This window comes from Pelodiscus sinensis, chromosome 6 (assembly GCF_052426305.1).
Source record: "Pelodiscus sinensis isolate ZL-2025 chromosome 6, ASM5242630v1, whole genome shotgun sequence".
Taxonomy (NCBI): Eukaryota; Metazoa; Chordata; order Testudines; family Trionychidae; genus Pelodiscus; species Pelodiscus sinensis.
Genome location: NC_143057.1, coordinates 3,220,899 through 3,243,408, shown reverse-complemented (window position 1 = coordinate 3,243,408; position 22,510 = coordinate 3,220,899). Strand labels below are relative to the sequence as shown.

The 22,510-nt window shown below is 46.4% G+C and overlaps 1 long non-coding RNA gene across 1 annotated transcript in view; it reads left to right on the top strand.

The window, feature by feature from the left end:
• The window catches only part of LOC112547764 (uncharacterized), a 71,765-nt gene extending 68,508 nt beyond the window's left edge, over positions 1-3,257 (top strand). Inside the window, exon 6 of the long non-coding RNA XR_012904571.2 lies at positions 1,120-3,257. This is a non-coding gene — a long non-coding RNA (uncharacterized LOC112547764). The remainder of the gene's footprint in view (positions 1-1,119) is intronic.
• The last annotated feature ends 19,253 nt before the right edge of the window (positions 3,258-22,510 follow it).

Genomic DNA, 22,510 nt, shown 5'->3' with positions numbered 1-22,510 from the left:
TACTGTGAAAAGAACACGATGCTGGGCTAGATGGGCCATTGGTTTGACCCAGTATGGCCGTTGTTAAGATCAGATGAGCACTTTCAGGGTAAATATGCATATGCAAATGCAAAGCCGATGGAGCTGGGTCGTTGGCAGGTGGCATTGAACCTGCGACCTTAGGGGCTAAAGCCATTTGCCTTTAATGCTGAAGAGCCAACTTCTCTCTCCCGTGTCAGTGGTCTCAGTGCCCCTGAGCAACACAGATAAGATGATGTTAAAAAAATATGACCATTTGCACATAAGAGCCCATAGTCACTGTAGGTAAAGTATAGGACATAAGCATGGTTGTACTGCGTCAGATCAAAGGTCCATCTACCCCAGTGTCCTGTCTTCCATATCAGCTAATGCCAGGTGCCTTGGAGTGAATGAACAGTACAGGGAATCATTAAACGATCCCTCCCCTGTCACCCATTCCTAGCTTATTGTCAAAAAGACGCTAGGGACACCATCCTTACCCATCCTGGCTAACAGCCTTCACAACATCCTCTGGCAAGGAGTTCCACAGGTTGACTATGCGTTGCATGAAGAAATACTTTTTTGTTTGCTTTAAACCTGCTGTCTATTAATTTCATTTGGGGGCGACCGTTCTTATTTTATGGAAACAAGTAAATATTTATTTTTTTCATACCGGTCATGATTTTATAGACCTCTATCATATCCCTTCCTTAGTCTCCTCTTCTTTAAGCTGAGAAGTCCCAATCTTTCTACTCTTTCTTCAAACCTGTTCCAAACCCCTCATCATTTTTGTTGCCCTTTTCTGAACTTTCAAGAGATGGGACCTATCAAAACGCTGCTGAAACAGCAGAGTATATAGGTGGTTAGGCCTTGTGTGTTCGTACACAGTTAATAAACATGGTTATCTGGTGTCCTCGTTGCGTTAACGTTGTGTTGAGTGTAAGGACACAAGAGCTCCTTTCCAAAGCTCTTACCCACAAATCAGAGCTCCATCCCAAAGCTTTAAGCAAGGGACAAAGTGTTGCATAAATGAGAGAGGAAGAACACAGAAGGGCACAGATGTTGTTGTTCTGCATGTGGGATTAGTGAATGTGTTTGTATAAGATTTTCTACTCTCTGCAGGCTTAGTGGGGGAACGGAGGTAACACCAGTTCGGGCTTCAGAACTTGCTTTCCTGCACAATTGGCTGGGGAGAAGAGGCTGGTGAGTGGATACTTTGTTTAGCCCCTCCCCTCGAACACATGAGCCAGCGTGGCTGCTTGAGCATGGTGGAGTGATGTGATCCAAGGCAGGCATTGTTCCCTGAGAGCCAAAGGGACCAACGTTTGACTGAATCCCTGCTCTGCACAAGTGCATAGTACAGTGTTTCTTAAACTGATACTGGTGTGCTGCGAGTGAGTCAGAGGTGTGCCATGAGAACAACAGAATTCAAAATGGCCATCCTTAAAGGGGCAGGCGACTTTTTTTTTGTTGCTCAATAATTTTCCCCCAACCCTTTTTCCCCCTGACCTTTTTTTTGCTCAACAAAAATCCTTCATGTTCCTCATAAAAAAAAAATTGTTTAGTGTTCCTCAATCTTAAAAAGTTTAAGAAACGCTGGCATAGTGTGTTCTCTCTGACTTGTGGCAGATGGCAACTCTGCCCCCCCACCCCCGTCCAGCCTTTGGTAAATTCTATGAAACCACTGTCACACTTTTAGAAAGGGTTTTCTCCAGCCCCTGCTTTTTAAATGAAATAACCAAAGGCAAATCCATTGCTCTGGGAATGAGCGGAGTGGTTGCTTGCATTCAGAAGAGCTCAAAATGAGATCCAGGCCCTGCTTCCATGGTAGAGGCTTCAGCATGCTTCTTGTCTTGAGTATTGTTCAAAGAACTCTCGTGGAAAGAGATTTTCCTTCCACTTGGCAGCTCCATCGCTCCAAATGTTACTTAGATGGTCACACATGTGCCAGAACAAAAGCACCCCCTGCAGACCCCATCCTCGCGTTGGTGTTGATCTGTGCGATTCTGAGGAAGGCCTGTGAAAGGAGCAATATCAAAAAAGCCTCTAACGGAAACATTAAGCAGCATTTATCATATTGTGACGAATGGTAGCAAACCCCTTTCAATAACAAGCCCTATCTTTCTGTGCAGCGGGCACTACTGACTCTGCAAAGATTAACTCCTATTCTATTGCCTGGAAAATCTGTTTTTTTAAAGAGAAAATCATCCTTTTAAGGGGAATTAGTGAAGCATGCCTGACTGGCACATGTGGGAGTAGGATAACTGGTCTTGGTATTAACGGAATATGGGACAAGAATGAAAAGCTCCTTTTGTTTGTACTTAAAACACATCAGCACAGCCTAAATACCCTTGCCAAACCTGCTCTTCATAATTCCTTTGAAAATAATCACGTCGCTTGGGGAAGGTGAAGGCGACCTGCAGTTCAGCTTGTAAGGGCAATCCGGTGTTTTTGTCACACGCCCGTCGGTGTAGGAAACGTTCCGTGAAAAAGCCTAAACATGGGAACCCAAGACGAAGGTTTTACAATGCCGGGGGAGGGGAGGAATTAATGGAGAGTGACTGAAAGACTGTACAGCTGCTCAGATTTGCCTAGGTCTACATCTCCGAGAAAATGCAGTGTTGTGCTGGAAGACCCCCAGAGCAGCCTGGCTGCGCCCTATGACAATTAGAGCACAGGATACGGTGTAATACATTGTATTAAGTACAACCCACTGCATTGGGTTGTGTCAGCTGCAGAAATGAGTCCAAGTGAAAAGTGAAATCCTAGCTCTAGTGAAGTCCCTGTGGCATTTTGCCATTCACTTCAAGGGGTCCATATTTTCACCTTGGCATCGACTGGAATCAGATATTTGTTCACCATTTTTTGGACAAAAAGAGGCTTTTTATTTGACCAAAACAAAAACCCCATCAAGTTTTCCTGGTTCTATTATGCCCCCTTCCCCCACACTTCTTTGTAAATGGGTACAATTGAAATGTCCCGTGAAACAAATTGACGTTTTTGGTGCCAGCTTTATCGTCTGCTGCTTTTGCTAAAGAATTGAGTAAATTAGCTGAGAGGCCACAGGGAGCTCATCAACTTGTATGCATAACCTAGCCACCCCGGGGAGGGAGAGAGAAAGAGAGAGAATCCATGCCGCGTTAGCCCAGCTTACAAAAAGTAACCAGGTTATTGTGTTAGCAGATGTAGCTGCATAAACAATTAAACATGGTTAAAGGGCAGGTGCCTTCAGACCTGAGGAACAATGCATCCAAGTTGCCCGGGGGTGTGTGTGCATGTATATGAGTGGGTGTGACACATGATGGATCTAATACTTGTCTCTATAGTCTGTGTTCTGATAGTAATTCTTATCAGCCTACAGTCAAGTGGTTGCCAGTAGCTTTGTCTCATTTCTCTGATACATCGGAGATGGCCACAGCTTCAGATAGGAAGGGGCTGCCAAGTGCCTGGCTGGCTGGTTCTTGCTCACCTGCCCGGTGTCGAATTCGTCACCATGTGGGGGGTGGGGAAGGATTCCCCCCCCTCCCCAGCAGTGACCTTCGGGGGTTGTTTCACCTTCCTCTGCAGCGTGGATCATCTGCTAGGATCCTCTGCGTACATCTCATCCAATCAATTCTCTGCCATTTCAGTGGCTTTATGTGCCTGGGTTCCTCCTATTCCTTGCCTGTGGCACACGATGACTTAGTCTCCTGGGAGTCTTTAAAACATTGGGTGCTTGGCTTGGTGTGGAGGGTGATGGCTGGGGATGGTCGACTGTGATACACCAGGCATCAGGTCCCTTCTGGCCTTAAGAGTCCGCGATGACACGGAGGGGTGTTGCTGGCTTTGGCGGGAGTAATAACGCTTCTCGTGAGCAGGGTGATTGGCTTCCTCTGTGCAGCTCTTTATATCCGCTCTTAACAGTCGGCAGCGCAGAGAGACGTTGCAACACGCGCGGGCCCATCTTGCTGTCGCTTTCCACACATGGACGGCGTTGCTTGCGTTCGGGGAGAGGTGTTCCTTTTCCTCTGGCTACCGCTCTGTCAGAAACGTGCCAGGGCACAGCTCCACTGGGGAGGGCAAATTCTGTGGAGAACTTTACTGGAGTTATGCCAGGGATGGATTTTGTCCCAAGAGCTCTGTCATTTGTGAGGGAAGATGTTGGGTGGCCATGGTTACATCCCCCAAATACTGGGCATCCTGGCACTTCCGAGAACGGCAACCGCTCCTGCCCAGAGCACTGCCATTTTGAAGAGCGCCCTACCCTGCTCCTCCCGGCATGGCCGTGCTGGTGAGGGTGGAGTAGAATGCTCTTCAAAATGGCGGTCCTCCATGCTTGATGCCAAACAAAACCATGTCTGGTTTTGTCTCCAGGCTGGATAACAGACAAGCCATAGGCAAACAAGTTGTCGGTCTTCGAACTGTCCAAAGAGGAAGAGTGGGAGGGAGAAAGGCAGTGATGGGGAGAGGCAAGGGAACAGAAGAGGATGCAGGACATGGTGACATCGACTGAGGGATCGGGGGGGGGGGGGCATGGGAAGGGAAATGGATGCAGAGAAAAGGCGGGTGAAGGGAGAGGAAATAAGGAGGTGGGAGCTAGATAGCGTTAGAGCATGGAAGGATATTAGGTGTAGGTGCTAGGGCCTGGAGATGACAAAAACAACTTGTCTGGGGCCAAGGGGGGACTCCTCTCAGTTTTTCCTCTACTTTCTCTTTCCCTGTGGCGGGCCTCTTTTCTAGACGTAGGCCCCAAAGGCAGCCAGAAGGATTCAAACCCCTGATACCGGGAATCCCTGCATCCCTCATCGATTTCTGTCCACTGTTGGTCAGCTCTATGGTTCCACCTTGGGAATCCTTGCAAGTCGCATCTTTGTTTTCCACGGGGCCTGGAGCTGGAGATGAACATGTTTGAACACAGTGATTGTCACAAGTAGGTCATCTTCGAAAAAGTCTCCTGGGAAGTCTAATAGGGTGACAAGCCCCCGCACTGCAAAGCATGATCAATTCACCGAAGACTGATTGTCCTGAAAGAAAAAAGAGGCTGCTGTCAATGACAACTGTATTTGCAGGGCTTGAAATTGTCTGTCAATGCCAGGAACTCCCTCCATTTCTATCAACACATTCAAAACAGAGAGCGTGTGCACTGGGAAACTTCAGACATATTTCATGCTATGGTGAAAGGGGAAGGGAAGGTGTAAAAAGCGAGGCTACAAGGAGGAAAATTTGTTACCCCTGATGCTAAATTGGTAGCTTAGACTCTTTAATTGGAATGGCAACTTGTAGGTATCCTTTTCACTCTATCGTTTAGGCAGTCCTTTATTTTAGCGGTTGGTATGTTTGATTTTCGTGCATTTTTTTCATTCTTTGCTCCTGGTACATTTTCCTGGCTGCGAATCTGTGAAAATGGGATGCAACTGAAATATAAATCCTCTGGAATCCAAGTTCATTATTTTGGTAGAAAAGTGGTTTTGATGACCACTTTTTTTTTAATTTAGTCATATTCTGCCTTTTTGAAAATTTCTTTGCTTGATTTCAGGTTGATTGAGTTGGGATTGGTCCTGCTTTGGGCAGGGGGCTGGACTTGATGACCTCCTGAGATCTCTTCCAGCTCTAGGATTCTAGGCCAAAAATTCTAGATGACAGCTTTGAGAAAAGTTGGGTTATTTTTTGTATGAGATAAGAAGACACTTTTCCTGTTGTGCAAACAATTATTGCCATATGTTTTTTATACTGATAATGAACAAAACCAAAGTTTTAAAAAATGGGACCCGAGGATAGCATCTTAAATTGTTACATCGCTGCCTAAATAAATGGCCTGATTTTTAAAAGCACTGAAAAGATTGTTGCCAACTCATTTGATATCTGGTGTGTTTCTTAAAGCACCAACTCCTGGACTCGTGATGATACAAAAATCTCGGGATTTTTTGTTTTGAGGAACTCTCTAGTCCTTTTGGTTGCTGAGAAAATGTGACTTCTAAAGGCTCAATGCCCATAAGCAAATAAAAAAGCTTGCATGGCATCCCAGAATTGCAGGCCAGAAATGCCTCACACACTGCACCTCCCATGCTTCAAAATGTGGCTTCCTCCCTGTAGTCCTCTAACTTAATATTATCCTGGACTTTCTCACTATCTACCACAATAAGAGGGTCTGGAGTTTTAGCATAACCCAGTGTGTTGACCAAGATGGTGGACATGATACACTATCTTTTAAACACTTAAATAGCAATCTCCTGTGCAGTACGTCTAGCAAGAGGATGGGGTGGAGGGAAGGGAGGGAGAGGAGATAGTGAAGATGCTAGAGAGGGACCCAATAACCAAATTACCGTTACTGTAAATCCTTGAGCTAAATGAGCGGAGGACGACTTCTGGGAAGTTCTGTACATTTGGTCCAGATAAGAATCTGGCCCTCTAACTTTATTTCCTATTCTCTTTTATTTGCTCCGCTATGTTAATGAAGCTTCCGCATCTTCTAGCTCTTTCTGTATCTGCAGCAAAGCGCTTTGGGAGCCTCCAGAAAAGTTGAGAGAGTTTTATGGTTTGCTGTAATTAGTTGTTTCACTTTTCCCCATATAAAAGTTTTTAAAAATACATTAATAGGATGTTCCAAATTTCTCCTGGGACTGCCTCGCTGCTTGTTAACTACCAGAGAGTGCTGCTGAATAATTTCTAATTTTCCCTACAAAATAAACGGATTATTTACAAGATGAAACCAGCAGACAATGCTATAAAAATGTAGATCATATCTAGAGGTCCCTAGGTCTTGCCCCTGGAGGTCAGAACAGCTATGTGATGTGTGAAGTGGGTGTTGTAGGCTGGTACAAATAAGACTGGCTGGAATTTTCCTGTTATTTATGAATATTCATGAAAACAAATGGCTCAGTCTGCAGCACATGGAGGCCAGGCAACACATGTAGGCCTGATTCTTAGTCCAGGTCTACACTAGACCCAGCAACTCGGCTTAAAGTACACAACTGTAGCTACATATTCTACATAGTGGGAGTCAATGTACCTTAAGCCAAGCTTGGCGGCATCCCCACAGCAAGAGGCCAACAGGAGCAGATGCTCACAAAAGGAAGCATACTAGACACTGGTGGGAGCATCCTCTGAGTTTGATTTAGCAAGTCTTAACTAAACTCTCCAAATCAAACTCCGGAAAATCAATTGCAGTAGCGGCAATCTTCTGTGTAGAGAACACAAGCCCTTATTGACCTCAAGCCCTCTTGATACTGCTCTGAAAACATGAAAGGGTCTCAGAGAAAGGTTGCTGCTGGAGTGGTGGAAGGGACCTGGGTGTAAATAAAAATTAGACCATCAGTTTCCCCTTGGAGAAGAAGCTTGTCCCCATGATTAAGGAAGCAAACAGGTTTCAGTTCCCAGTTTGGCCACAAACTCTTGCCATGACCTTTCATAGAATCATAGAACCATAGAGCTGGAAGAGACCTCAGAAGGTCATCAAGTCCAGCCCCCTGCCCCAGGCAGGACCAATCCCAACTAAATCAGCCCAGCCAGGGCTTTGTCAAGCCGAGACTTAAACACTTCTAGGGATGGAGACTCCACCACCTCCCTAGGGAACCCATCCCAGTGCTTCACTACCCTCCTAGTGAAATAGTTTTTCCTAATATCCAACCTGGACCTCTCCCACCACAACTTGAGACCATTGCTCTTTGTTCTGCCATCTGTCACTACTGAGAACAGCCTCTCTCCATCCTCTTCGGAACCTCCCTTCAGGAAGTTGAAGGCTGCTCTCAAATCCCCCCTCACTCTTCGCTTCTGCAGACTAAACAGACCCAAGTCCCTCAGCGTCTCCTCATAAGTCATATGCTCCAGCCCCCTAATCATTTTGGTTGCCCTCCACTGGCCCCTCTGCAATGCGTCCACATCCTTTTTGTAGTAGGGGGCCCAGAACTGGACATAATACTCCAGATGTGGCCGCACCAAAGCCGAATAAAGGGGAATTATGACATCTCTGGATCTGCTGGCAATGCTCCTCTTAATGCACCCTAATATGCCGTTAGCCTTCTTGGCAACAAGGGCACACTGTTGACTCATAGCCAGCTTCTCATCCCCTGTAATCCCCAGGTCCTTTTCTGCAGAACTACTACTTAACTTGTTGGTCTCCAGCTTGTAACTATGCTTGGTATTCTTCCGTCCCAAGTGCAGGACTCTGCACTTATCCTTGTTGAACCTCATCAGATTTCTTGTGGCCCAATCCTCCAATTTGTCTAAGTCACTCTGGACCCTATCTCTGCCCTCAAGCATATCTACCTCTCCCCCCAGCTTAGTATCATCCGCAAACTTGCCGAGAGCTCAATCCATCCCCTCATCCAGGTCATTAATAAAGATATTGAATAAAACTGGTCCTAGAACCGAACCTTGGGGCACTCCGCTAGAAACCGACTGCCATCCTGACATCGAGCCGTTGATCACTACCCGCTGGGCCCGGCCTTCTAGCCATCTTTCTATCCATCTTACCGTCCATTTATCCAATCCACATTCCCTTAACTTGTTGGCAAGAATATTGTGGGAGACCGTATCAAAAGCTTTGCTAAAGTCAAGGTATATCACATCCACTGACTTTCCCATGTCCACCGAGCCAGTTACCTCATCATAGAAGCTAATCAGATTGGTCAGGCACGACTTTACCTTTGTGAATCCATGCTGACTATTCCTAATCACTTTCCTGTCTTCCAAAGTGCCTTAAAATGGATTCCTTAAGGATCCCTTCCATGACTTTTGCAGGACCTGAGGTAAGCCTGACTGGCCTATAGTTCCCTGGATCGTCCTTCTTCCCTTTTTTGAAGATGGGCACTACATTTGCCTTTTTCCAATTGTCTGGGATTTCTCCCGATCTCCACGACTTTTCAAAGATAATGGCCAAAGGCTCCTCAATGACATTTGCCAACTCCCTCAGTACCCTCGGGTGCATTAAGTCCGGACCCATGGATTTGTATATGTTTAGCTTTTCTAAATAGTTCCTAACCTGTTCTTTACCCACCAAGGGCTGTCCATCTTAATCCCATCTTGTGTCACTTAGCGCATTAGTCCGGGAGCCCACCTTGTCCGTGAATACAGAGGCAAAGAAAGCATTGAGTACTTCAACTTTCCCCACATCATCTGTCACTAGGTTACCTCCTTCATCCAGTAAGGGCCGCACACCCTCTCTGATCACCTTCTTCTTGTTAACATGCCTGTAGAAACCTTTCTTGTTCCCCTTCACATCCTTTGCCAGTCCCAGTTCCATTTGCGCTTTCACCTTCCTGATAACCCCCCGGCATTCTCGAGCAATACATTTAAACCCCTCCCTGGTCATTTGTCCAAGTTTCCACTCTTTGTAAGCTTCCTTTTTGTGCTTAAGTTCACCAAGGATTTCCCCTGTAAGCCAATCAGGTCTCCTACCATGTTTGCCTCTCTTGCTACGTGTCAGGATGGTTTCTTTCTGTGACTTCAATAAGGCTTCTTTAAAATACTGCCAGCTGTCCTGGACTCCTTTCCCCTTCAGGTTAGCATCCCAGGGGATTCTGCCCATCAGGTCTCTGAGGGAGTCAAAATCTGCTTTTCTGAAGTAAAATACACACCTTGGACTACTCTCTTTTCTTTCTCTGGTCAGGATCCTGAAATCTACCATCTCATGATCACTGCTTCCCAGGTTGTTACCCACCTCCACTTCCCCTATTAGTACCTTCCTGTTTGTGAGCAGAAGGTCAAACTGCGCACGGCCCCTGGTCGGATCCTTCAGCACTTGTGTCAAGAAGTTATCCCCAACATTCTCCAAAAACTTCCTGGATTGCCTGTGTACTGCCGTATTGGTTGGCCAACAGATGTCAGGGTGATTAAAGTCCCCCACGAGAACCTGAGCCTGTGATCTGGAAGCTTCTCTCAGTTGTCCGAAGAAAGCCTCATCTACCTCATCCACCTGATTCGGTGGCCTGTAGCAGACACCAACCACAACATCACTGCTCTTGTATGCTCCTTTAAACTTAACCCATAGACTCTCAACAGGTTTTTCTCCCTCTTTATACTGGAGTTCAGAGCAATCATACTGCTCTCTTACATATAGTGCAATTCCTCCTCCTTTTCTCCCCTGCCTGTTCTTCCTGAACAGTCTATACCCTTCCATGACAACGCTCCAGTCATGCGAGTCATCCCACCAAGTCCAGGCTTCTCGCATTAGTGTACAAACATCTCAGGTTACCAGTTAATCGCCCTATCTTCTCCATTTGAATCAGGGGTCCTCCTTTCTTACTTGTTCCTGTCTGCATTTCTTCCTGGTATCCGACTTTCCCACTCCCCTCAGGGTTTTGGTCACCGTCCCCCGACGAACCTAATTTAAAGCCTCCTCACTAGGTTTGCAAGCCTGCCCGTGAAGATGCGCCTTCCTCTCTTGGTTAGGTGAATCCCATCTCTTCCTAACAATCCTTGTGCCCGGAACAGAGTCCCATGGTCGAAGAAGACTTTTAGGGACTTTCATGCCCTCAGTTCCCCCAACGGTGCTATAACACTTCCTCTCTTCCACCCTTTGTGTCTCTTGTCTAGGAATGTCAGGGCAGCAACCGTCGCGTGACAAGTGCCCACAGCACATGGTTCAATAAGGGCACTGATTTTGGTGGCAGCCTCCGTGCAGCCAGGACAAATAGTTCTCATAACCCTAATGAAGTCTAGTGGCGTTTTGGATTATGGAGGGGCAGTCCCGTTGAGCAGAGCAGGCTCCTGAGGGAGGCTTGCGTGGGCGAGATGAAAACGGGAAGGCTGCAACGATCGCCTGTCCTAGCCCTCCCACAGACGTGCGGAGCGGGCGACGCAGAAGGAGGTGGAGACTTAGGGTACGTCTAGACTACAGGCTTTTGTCGACAGAAGTTTTGTCGACAGATACTGTCGACAAAGCTTCTGTCGACAAAGAGCGTCTAGACTACATTCAGTTCTGTCGACAAAGGAAGCTGCTTTGTCGACAAAACCCTGTAGTCTAGACACAACCCTAGATGCAATAACACCTTCTGTCGACAAAAGGCGTTATGCCTCGTAAAATGAGGTTTACCATCGTCGACAAAACTGCTGAGTTCTGTTGACGTTATGTCGACAGAACTCAGCGGTAGTGTAGACGCAGGTATAGTTTTGTCGACAAAAGTCCATTTTTGTCGACAAAACTCTGTAGTCTAGACACACCTTTAGAAATGGGAAGCGAGGGAGAGCGACAAGAGAAAAGGACAAAACGAAACCCCAGTTCCAAGCACATTCTGGGTTGACACCTGGATGCCCCTCTCTCATGGCAAGACATAGTGCCCAGAGCGGGAAGCAAGGCCGCATGCCGTAAGGACAGCACCTGCCGGTGTGAGGTGACTCTGGGGTGGGGTGGGAGGGACTTATTCTCCAGTCTGTCCCCTCACGGGACCTCTCCTCTCCTCCCCATTGGGCTGGGATTAGGATAGGGCTGCTGAGGCAGACGTTGCTGCTGTGGGGAGCCAGTACCCCCTCGGCAGGTTGGTTTAATGTCCCCATTGAATGGGGAGGCCACATCTTTCGGGAATGAGAGCGTTTGCTCCGAGTGTCTGGAAGCTGGCTTCCTACTGAATACTTCATCTGAGGGAAATGTAAATAGACCAGTCCTTTGGCAAAGGACGGCAATACATATTCCCTCCTTTCACTTGCTTCGCTTTGCTGGTGTTTTGCAGGGCTGCGCAGCCACCTCCACTGCCGAGTTGGAGTTTGTTTTTCATTATTCTCCCATGAAACGTTCACGGTGTTGTACAGCCGGCCAGCTCGGAAGGGAAACAAAGCTACTTTGAGCCCTGGAGGAAGAGCACAGGCAGCAAAGAGTGCTGGGCGTTTTGGAAGCGAGGGTTTGTTTGAAGGATGGCAGGAAGAGTTAATCCTCCTGTCAGCATGCACGGTGGATATTTTAGAGAGGAAATAGCCTTTCAGGCATAGTTCAGTGAGCCAAGAGTTTCCTTTGTGAGGTATAAAATGTAATTAGAGCATATGGTAAGAGGAGAAACCCTGCAGGCATATACAATATTATTACCTACTCTCCCATCTGCTTTTGGAGCACAGCACCCCTCTTTTCAGCTGTTGTAAATTGTTTAGGTGTTAGGAAATACTTTGTCCGGGAGTGACAAGGAAAGTGGAGACTTTGGAACGCCCGAAAAACAAAACTTCAACAGCTTTGTATTCTGGGGCATGGGAATGGCCCCAGAGGTGCAGGCCTGGGCTGCCAGCATTTTAGTTATGTTGAGCCCAATGATTTTATTGTGTGTGTTGAATGATTTGGTACTTTTCTGAAAGCCCCAGCTGCTGGAGTCACAGGATTATGGAAGGAGCACATTTTTTAGCCATCGTGGTTACGGAGAGAAACTTGAGAATGTGATCTTGAGTGCATCCTGAAGGAGGGCAAGTAAAACCCCCCACGGTTGTTTCTAAAATTCTCGCTTTTTAAAGCAAACACATAGTTTTCAGGGCTTGGCCCATGGCTCTTGAAGGCTTGGGGCGACAGTGCTGGAGCTTTGACCAGGCATCTCTCCAGATTGTCTGTCCCTTTTCTCCGTGATCGGAGATGTCTGTGCTCACAGAGAGGAAGCTACAGATCCAAATGCTGCAGGCCCGGGTTGATCTGCAGGTTAAAAAATCTGGAACTCAGAACTCTTTGGGCTTCTTGGAGAAATCAACAGGTGCTGCTCCCTGAAACTCCTGAGATTTCCCAGCATCACAGGCCATGTCCTTGCCCTTACCATTCCATGCTGGGGGCAGCAAAAAAAATTGCAGGGGGATGTATAGCCTCAGAGGATTGCGCTGAAATGCCTTTTCGTGTGACGTTGTGCGTGTGTGTGTTCTTTAATGATGTGTCCTGTATTTTTGTACGCAATAAAGTTCCATTTCTGGAGCAACAAAGTCTTTCTGTGAGTTCACAACAAATTGTGCGGTGGTCACAGATGCAGGAAAGCAACCGGTCGTAGCTATTGGCACACACCAAGTGCCACCACACACCTCTTAGCTGCAGGACAGCACAGAGCCCTGTTTTATAAAAGTGCACCAAGCACCACGCAACTCACAGCAAAGCTCCACTCCCAGCAGCACTGCAAAGTAGACACCAGCTAGTACGAAAATGAGACAGACACCCTCTCGAGACAGAGCTGGGTTCTCAACATGTGAATATCGTGCCCCTTCTCTGACCAACCCACAAAGCATCTATTAGCACTTGTGTAATTCTGGGTAAGCAACCCTGCCTGCTGGTTTACTCAGTAGCTGGGTGGCTGGGGCCAAATTGGACAAACAAGGGCCAACGGGTGGCTTCTCTGTCCCCCCATTACAGCTCAGCAGCCCCTCTCTTGAAATCCTCCCATTATTTCTTGCCCGTTGCTGAGCGACACGGCCCTGCATAGCAGGAGAGGATTAATGGCCCTGCACACATGCAAGACGACACCTCCCCAGGCGTGATTGCCACCTGCGTCTCTACGGTCAATACTGCGCTCGTTCTGGAATTCCTGATCTGGCGGGCAGTGGGTGGGCTCGGCACACAGATCCAGGAGTGTGGCCTGTCACTTCCTAAGGCTCTGTAGCTGCTGCTCATCCTCCCACACCTGCATTCCGACGCGATTCCCCCCGTCGCTACTTGAGTCTCGGGCCAATGGGTAGCTGTTCTGTGATGGGCAGCTGCTCCGTGGTGGGACGGGGTGGCCCCGCCCCGCACTCAGGCCCAGGGAAACCACCTGGTGCTGGGGGCGGAGAGAGCCCCACCCACACAGCCCTACTGGGCATGCTCCGAGGGGAGCCGGGGTATGAAAGGCTGCTGGCCTGCTCAGAAGGGGCAGACGGCAGCCCGAGCGGGAGCTAGCACCCAACTGCCAGAGAGGGAGTTGCCAGGACTGCGGAACGCGCTGCTGCCAGGCCCAAGCCGGGCTCGCCACCAACGACGGAGCCGCCGGCCAGCGCCCCAGGACCCAGGCACCGGACCGGACACAGCCGACCCCGACGCTGACGGGAACGTGCCGCTGCAGCCACCTGCCCAACACCGACGGGGGGGCCGCGACGGGCCGGGGGCTGGGGGTAGGAAGTGACCCAGGGCAGGGAGCTGGAAAAGCCCCTGGGGGCTCGGGGCGTTGCAGGGAGGACCCCCCCCAGCCAGTGGTGGGATCCACCTGCCACTGATAGGGCCCTGGGTCGGGGCCCGGTGGAGAGGGAGGGCCCGGGCCCCCCACCCCTCCTGCCCTGGACCCCAGCGAGTGGGGAACTCGGCCGGAGGACTAGGCCAGGAGGCCGTATTTCCCCTAGTACAGGGGCAGGACACTTTGAAACTAGGCCAGGAGTCCGTATTTACCCTAATAAAGGGGCATCCTACTTTTGGACGAAGCTTCAGGGTCTGCCTACTGTGGACTAGGCCCGGAGGCCACATTTCCCCTGCTACAGGGGCAGGACAGTGGGAGACTAGGCCAGTGGGCCGTACTTCTCCTAAAAGAGGGGCGTTGCACTTTGGGGACTGGGCCCAAGGGGGCTGAACTATGCCCCGGACAAGGGCGGCAACCCCAGTCGAGGGGGGAATCCCCCGACACGTGGCTGCTACCAGCAACTTGGAAAGGACTTTTTTTCCCTACTACGTCCATCAATAAACTCTCCGTGAAGATATTCTCATCCTCCTGTTGATCCTGGTAGCTGTGGTGCTTCCTGAAGATCTGTGAGTACAAGAGAATTGTGCCTTCTACATTTGCCATGTGCATGAGAATTGCATGTAGCTCTGTGGATTCCAGGTTTCTGCCAGAGACGGGAGAGACCAAAAGAGCCAGGCAGGTTGTGGGATGTTCCAAAATGAAAGGATGTGGAATGTATTATGGGAGGGGGAAAATTGCATGCTGGGAACTAGACCCCTAGCTCCCAGAAATCCATGGGCCAATCATCGTTCTCTCCCACCAAATGCTGCAAAAAAGTCCCCAAAAAGCTGAACAGCAGAGCGTAGCATGCTGGGATACCTACCCACTTTACATTAACGCAAGGACTCATGAATATGTGCAACATGGACACAAGCAGACAAATATACGCTTGCCTGAGTGATGTACAAACTCCGGCAGCCGTATGGCAACATAACTGGGGCCAAAGTTTGTCATCTAGACATTGCCTTTTCTCTCTCCTCCCTTTATTACCTGGGAAATCACAGACGGGTGTTGTAGATATTTGGCGTTAATCTTGGAGTTTAGTTTATCATTATAAAGGTAACTTCTGAAGGATTCTTTTTGTGTTTCTCCTGTAAGAGAAGCGAGTGTTCTTCTCTAATCTGATGTTGAAGAATGAGAGTATAAACCTTAACCCACTGAGTCTAAATATATTATTCTCAGATATAGCAGTATGGCAGATACACCCACTCATGATATTTTTTGGTTTACAGATGGGGAGTTTGCCAGTAGGGAAATTTTAATTAAACTCTATAGATGGAAGTTCACGGTAGATTGCTTTTAAAAATATCCCTGATTTGGGAAACCTCATGGAAATGTCATGTTCCCTTTAAAAAAATGTAGAAATTTGTCATTTTTCTAAATCCTCACAGGAAAAAACTTCTGAACAGTGGGAGATGAACTATCTTTTTCCAGTCGGAGAGAATGATAGCTTGGCAGTGGGGCAAAGGCAAAAAGTGTTCGGTTAAATTACAAACACTCTTGCCATTTCTCTCCGCAAAAATAAATGGAAAGGTTGAAAGTTAAGAGGTTATTCAATCATAGTCCACAAAAGCTTACCTGAGGAAGAGATTTCTGGTATTATGCAGCTCTTTAATCGAGCAGAAAAAAGGCATAATGAGATCCAGTGGGTGGAAGCCAAAGTTAGACATATGCAGACTAGAAGTACGCATTTGGTATGAGGTGGGGAATAATCCTTTGGAAGAACCTATCAAGGAGCCTGATGGATTTTCCCTCACACGGAGACTTTAAATCAAGAGAGGCTACCCTGCTAAGAGAGACACCGTAGCTCAGAGGCAGTTATTGTGCTCAGAACACAGATGATTTACTGGCCTCTGTGACGCAGGTGGTCAAACTAAATGAACACAATGATTCCTCTGGCTTCAAAATCTTATTTAGCTGGTTTTTATCTTGTGGAAAGATGCTGCTAGTATTCAGACCCTACATCAAGAAATCGCCTAAGCACGCACTTAACTTTAAACATGAGTTTAAGTCTGTTAAGTTTAAGTTCTTTTCTTCAATAGGGACACTTTTTTGGACGGATGCTTAAAGCTATAACCTTAAAGTTGCATTCATGCAATTTTTGCTATTTTAATTTTCCGAGTTTATAAGAAGGAAAAAGGAAAAAAAAAAGAGATTAAAATAATTGGCCAAGAATCATGACTAGTGATTTTGAGGGCTCAATTTAAATCTCTTTAAAGGGTCTGATTTTCAGAACACACTGAGCCCTATTTTGGGCGTGCAAAATCACGAGGCACTGGAAATGATTGATTATGATCTTTTTACTGTTTTAATTTTATACTTTCACAAATCTAGTTAAAATTATTAGCCTATTGAATGCTGGGGTGAAAAAGTTAAAATCTCAACTTTGTAACTACTGATACACTGGTTTGTTTGTTTATTTATTGATATCTAATATATAAAGGAGAATGTTTATATGTTTGTGCGCCAATAACTTGGACACTATAAGAGCTACTGCAATCAAACTTTGCATGGGGTAACCATTTATCCAGGAGAAGGTTTTAAGGTACTGTGGGAGGGAAGAGATGAGAGACCGACGCCTCTCCCCGGGGCTGCACGGAGCTTGGCAGTGTGGGGAGAAGCATCTTCTTGGGGGAAATGGCAGGGACAGTCGCTCACTAAGGCCGGCGGAGGGACAAGGAAACGGAGGGCGGGCTCAGGCGACAGTGGTAGGTGCACGGCTCCCTTCCCTTCCCCCACAGGCGCCTCACCTCAGTTATATCCACTATCAACTTATATTTCAACAATGTTTCCTGACAAAGCGCAAGGACAGTCACTTAACGTAGTTGTAATTGACTTGGAGACATCTTGCTTTTCACATGCACAACTCTATGTTGCGTGTTCAAGAGTTGGAAGTGGAAAAAACGTGTACATATTTGTTAAGAATAATGAAACAAAAAATATCGTTTACAATACAGTTTTTGATGATAACATGGAAAATTGGTTGGTTTATACTTTTTTAATATATATATTTTAATCCCTATAGAACTCAGTGCAACCTTTCTACCGTTCAAAAAACGATAATGGACTACTGTTTTTCTAAATTTTGTTCCTCCACTTTCCCGAGCAACGCTGAATAACTCCTGCTAGTGTGTGTGTGTGTGTGTGTGTGTGTGTGTGTGTATAAATATTTCTAAGGAAATGTTTGCACAAAAAATGTTCTCCCAATTGCGTGTCTACTTTGCATGTGCAATTACTGTAACTGTGCAGGCAAAACATCACTTTTTGTTCCTGACAACTGACAGCAACAGAAAAATATAAGGTGGTTGAAGAGTCAAATGGCTGCTAAATATCTACAAATACCCCAGGTATGTGCTCAGTGTGGTCATTGCGTTTGTAATTAGACAATCAAACTTGCACCTGCTCTCCATAGCAGGCGTTGTGCAGTTGTTTCTCCATACACAGCAGAACAACTAATGTAGTGAGATATTTTTATGATCCTTGTGCGAAACAGGTCTGTTTAATCCTAAGTCTCTTTTGCAAAATGGGCAAGATGATTGGAAAGTTTTAGCTTGGAAAGTTCAGCTGGTTTGAGTTGAGTAGATCAAAAGGCTATTTATTTTATACAGTGCATAATGATCCAGTGGGGCCAACGTATCCATGGAAACCTCTGTTGGATGTGCAGCTGTGGTCAAAAAAGAGCAAAGAAGGTGTTAATGTTCATAAGGGATCGGAGTGGGAAATAATATGGAGAATAGCATAATGTCTAAGCAAAGCAATGATGTGGCCTCTTCTGGATGCTGCATGCTGTACTGGTCATTCCATCTCCAAAGGACATTGCAGAACCCAGAGAGAGCTCAGAGAAGAGAGAATGCTCAAGGACCAGGAAAGCTCTCATAAGGAGAGCTTGAAAGACCTGGGCTTGGTACCTTAGAAAGGGGAGGAATAAGAGGGGAATATACAAAACAGTGAATGGTCAAGAGGGGGAGATTCTGTTCTGCTTGGCAGGGTCATCTTGTTGAGGATTACCTGCTCTGTTCATTCCCTCTGGGCCACCTGGCATTGGCCACTATTAGAAGACAGGATACTGGACCAGATGGATCATTCATCTGACCCAATAGAGACTATTTTCTGTTAACTTAATTCTTTCCTGAACCCAGTTGTAGGTTTAGCCTTCACAGAATCCCCTAGCAAGAAGTTCCACCAGTTAACTGTACATTGTGTGAAGAAGTACTTCCTTTTGTTTGTTTTAAACCTGCTACCTATAAGCTTCCTTGGGTGATCCCCAATTATTGTTTTTACATCTGTAGAAGTAAATAACACTCCCTCTTCACTTTTTCCACACTAGTCATGATTTTATACACCTCGGTCAGAGCCTTAGTTGTCTCTTTTTCAAGATGAAAAAATCCAAGTCTTTTAAATGTCTCCATGTCAAAGTTGTTCTGTTCCCCTAATAATTTTTTGTTGCCCTTCTCTGTACCCTTTTCCATTTCTAATATTTCTTTTTGGAGAGGAGGCAGCCAGAATTGCAAGCAGCATTCAAGGTGTAGGCGTATGATGGATTTATATAGTGGTTTTAAGACAGTTACTTTCTTATTATCTGTCCCTCTCCTGATGGTCCTCAGTATTCTGTTAGCTTTTGTGACAGCTGCTGCACACAGAGCTGATGCTTTCAGAGAACTCTCCACAAAGACATCACGAGCTCTTTCTTGAGTGGTAACAGCTCTTGTAGACACCATCGTTCCATGTGTAGAGTTGGAATTAAGGCTCTCTATAGGAATTGTTTTGTGAGAGCCCTCTGGAACGCTTGCGTGTCATCTGCAAACTTTGCCACCTCGCTGTTTACCCCCTCTTCCGGATCATTTATAAATATGTTGATCAGCACTTGTATGATGCCTGGGGGGTCCCTGCTATTTACCTCTCTCCACTGTGAAAACTGACCATTTATTCCTATCCTTTGTTTCCTATTGTTTGACCAGGTAAGAGGACCTTCCTTCTTACTCCATGGCTGCTTGCTTTGCTTAAGTGTCTTTCATGAGAGGCCTTGTCAAAGGCTTGCTGAAGGTTCAAACATACTATACTCACTGGATCACCCTTGCCCATGTGTTTTTTTGACCTCCTCAGAGATTGGTGGGGTGTGATTTCCTTTTACAGAAGCCATATCGACTCTTTCCCAATCAACCATCTCAATTGATGTGTCTGCTAATTCTGTGCTTTACTATAGTTTCAGCCAGTTAGCCTGGAATGGAAGTTTCTGAGCTGTCATTTTCAGGATTGCCTCTGCACCTTTTAAAAATTGCTGTTGCATTAGCTGTCCTCCAGTCATCTGTCATTCTGCAGCTTCATCTCTGAGTTCCTTCAGGACTCCTGTGTAAATACCATCAGGCCCTGTTCCTTATTACTGTTTGATTTATTCCAAAACTTCCTTTATTCAGACCCTCACTCTGGGACAGTTCCTCAGATTTGCCACCTCAAAAGAATGGCGTGGTTGTGGGTATCTCCCACCCATCCTCTGCGGTGAAGAGCAATGCAAAAGAATTCATTTAGCATCTCTTCATTCTTGCGGGATCTGTACTTACCTTTCCCCATGGAATTACACACAAGTCCTAGCCCACATTGATAATACACTTGATACAGATCTCCCACAGATACAGCAGGAAATTGCTCTATATGCCACAACATGTCTTTAAAAATATACAGTATAAAATTATTTCCCTCTCTGTAATTAAAAAAGAAAGGATCACGCGATTCTAGTCAGGTGGGCTTTTTATGCTAATAATTCTCTGCACTAAGCTAAGAATAAAAAAAATCCCAGATGAAGAAAAGGAAGGTTGAAACCAGTTGAGATGGGAAATATAAATATAACCCTACCTGTCGCGTCTGCTATTAGTGAAGGCTACAGTAAATGGAAAGCCGCAGTGTGCTTCAAAGGAGCGTGTTTTCGTAATCGCCTCCGTTTGGATGAGAGAAGAAAACGGCTGGATGCAAAGTTAAAAGAAGGAAATATTTTTGTGTGTGTCAACTATAGCTGGTATATCAAAGGCAGAGGGCTTTTAAGCACTGGGTGGATGGAGGCAATTTATATGGCAACATGAGCGCCTGCTTTGAGCTGAGTTAGGGGCACACTCCTATTACGTGTCTGTGCCGGTAAAGTAGCCTTGGAGGATAATTGGTTACCTTTATATTGTGTTTCTGTGTCCTCGTCTTCCCTTTCCGCTTTCTTGTGTGCTCAGAAGGAGGGAACTTTAGCAATTTTCTAACCGTGTTTTATAAACTTTATATTTAGCTTGACACTTGGTTCTCGGTAGGAGATGAGAACTCAGCATCCTGGAGTTAATGATGCCGGAGGCTGAGGTGTTTAAGCCATTAAACTCCCAGTGCTCATAGCTGCAAATCAGAAAAGAGGCTTTTGCATATTTCCCATGGCCAAACTGGGGAGGGGAACTTGTGGTCAGGTTTCCATGGTCTCAGCAACCACAACTGAGGCCAGATTTCCTAAAGAAAATTCTGGCCCATCTGATGGGATGTCACAGGCTGGGATCCTGAAGAAGAGGTAGGTTCTTCTCTAGGCAGTTGGCCCCAGTCTTCTTCAGCTCCGGGAGGTAACTAAAGCAGAGTGTGAGTGTCTCAGAGGCAGAAGGAGCCAGGGGGGTGAGTATCACAGGGTGATCTGGCCGGGGAAAACCTAGGGACAGCCGAGTTGAACAGCTGAAGCTGATTTTATTGTGATTAATGCTTAAGATACTGACCCATTACTGGGTGATGTTAGAGGAGACTTTGAGGAACTTCAGGAGATGTCCGATAGGGACACTCAGCTAGTGATGAAAGTGAAGTATAGGTGGAAATTGAAATTCGTGTGTGTGTGTGAGAGAGAGAGAGATCTGTCAGGAGCCGATTTACGATTGCAGTCTGATTACATTTAACATCTAACTGCTCACTGATGATGAGAACCCCTGCACTCTGAGGAGCAGGCAGCCATGATCAGCTGGACACAATCTGTACAGCTTCCCTGCACTCTCATTAGTCCAGGCACTTCCATGTTGTTGTGGAGGTTTGGAATCATCAGTTGCAGAATGTAAATATTCTTCTTGGAGGGCCTGGGAAGATGCCCTTGAGCGTGAATGCTCAGAAACCCACGGTCACTGCAGGGAAGTGTTATGTGCATGGCACACACACCAAGCAATGAGGCAGACACACCAGTGCTCTTTCTGGAAGGTTGCTACTTTTATTTGTAAAACCCAGAATGAGAACACAGCAAATACAAGGAGAGAGACGAAGCAGGCTGCTCCTCAAGGCAGACACACAACTAGGCCTATATCGATCTATGCTGATTCTTTCCAGACTCACTCCAGCTGCATCACATACCTCCCCACAAAGCCCCCCTAGCCGGCCAGAAATATCCGTTCCTCCCTGTCAGTCTTTAAACAATAGCTTTCGATGCCAGTATGCCCCGGTTACCTTTCTTCAGGAAGCACATAAGAAATCTAGTACACCGTTAACAAAAGGGTTATTGCTTTGTTTGTAGTTCATTAGGTCCCATGGAAATAGAAATTTTGTTTTACTGAAATAGTTTTGAGCCTTGTCGTTTACCAGGATCTGGTTTTCAGTTAGAAAATGTGGGTTTTGGTAAAAACATCAATAGCCATTTTGAAAATGCCTTTGAGATTTTTTTTTTTAGGAGAATATGGTACGAATCCTGAGAAATTCAATAATATTGTCAATTATTATACCAAAAAGTTTAGATTTTGAAAAACAGCCATTTTCCAGTTCAAAAACAAACAAACCCAAACACCTTTCATACAAAAAATGTCAACTGATTCTCCTAAATATACTTCCAGGTTCATCACTCAAGTAAGTCCATTGATTTCAGTGGCATTCAAGTAGGGATGCCATTATCTTACTGTATTTTTTATAAATGTCTGTCTGTCCATCGGGGGTCCATTTGTTCAAGTACTCCACCTAATTGGGAAGGGTAGGGCCATCAAATGTGAGATGCAACTTCCTCTTAGTGTAACACAAAGCAAGGTCAGGGTTTGGTTGTGCCAGGACAGTGCGGTGTGCCTGGAATGTGACTTTCTTTCATAAAATGGAAAGGGAGGAGTCTGATAGGAAGGACAATTATACAATGTAATGACCACAGGGGGCAGCAAAGGGCCAGAGATGGGAACTGGGACAGCTATAATCCCACTGGGCCAGCAGGAGAAAGGGGTGGAGAAAGTGACAGCTGTCCACTATATATTTGAGAGCGTGTCTGTTTACGTGTTTGTCTGCTTGTCTGTCCCCCAGCAGGGGGACATGCACCCTTCCCCTGGCTGTGCTCACTGGGGTTGCAATGGAGAAGCGCTTCTCACCTAGTCCCAAGGCGAGAGAGGGGTGGTGGTGTCCTCTCTCCCTGGGCAGCCTGCCTCCTGGACCCTTCATCC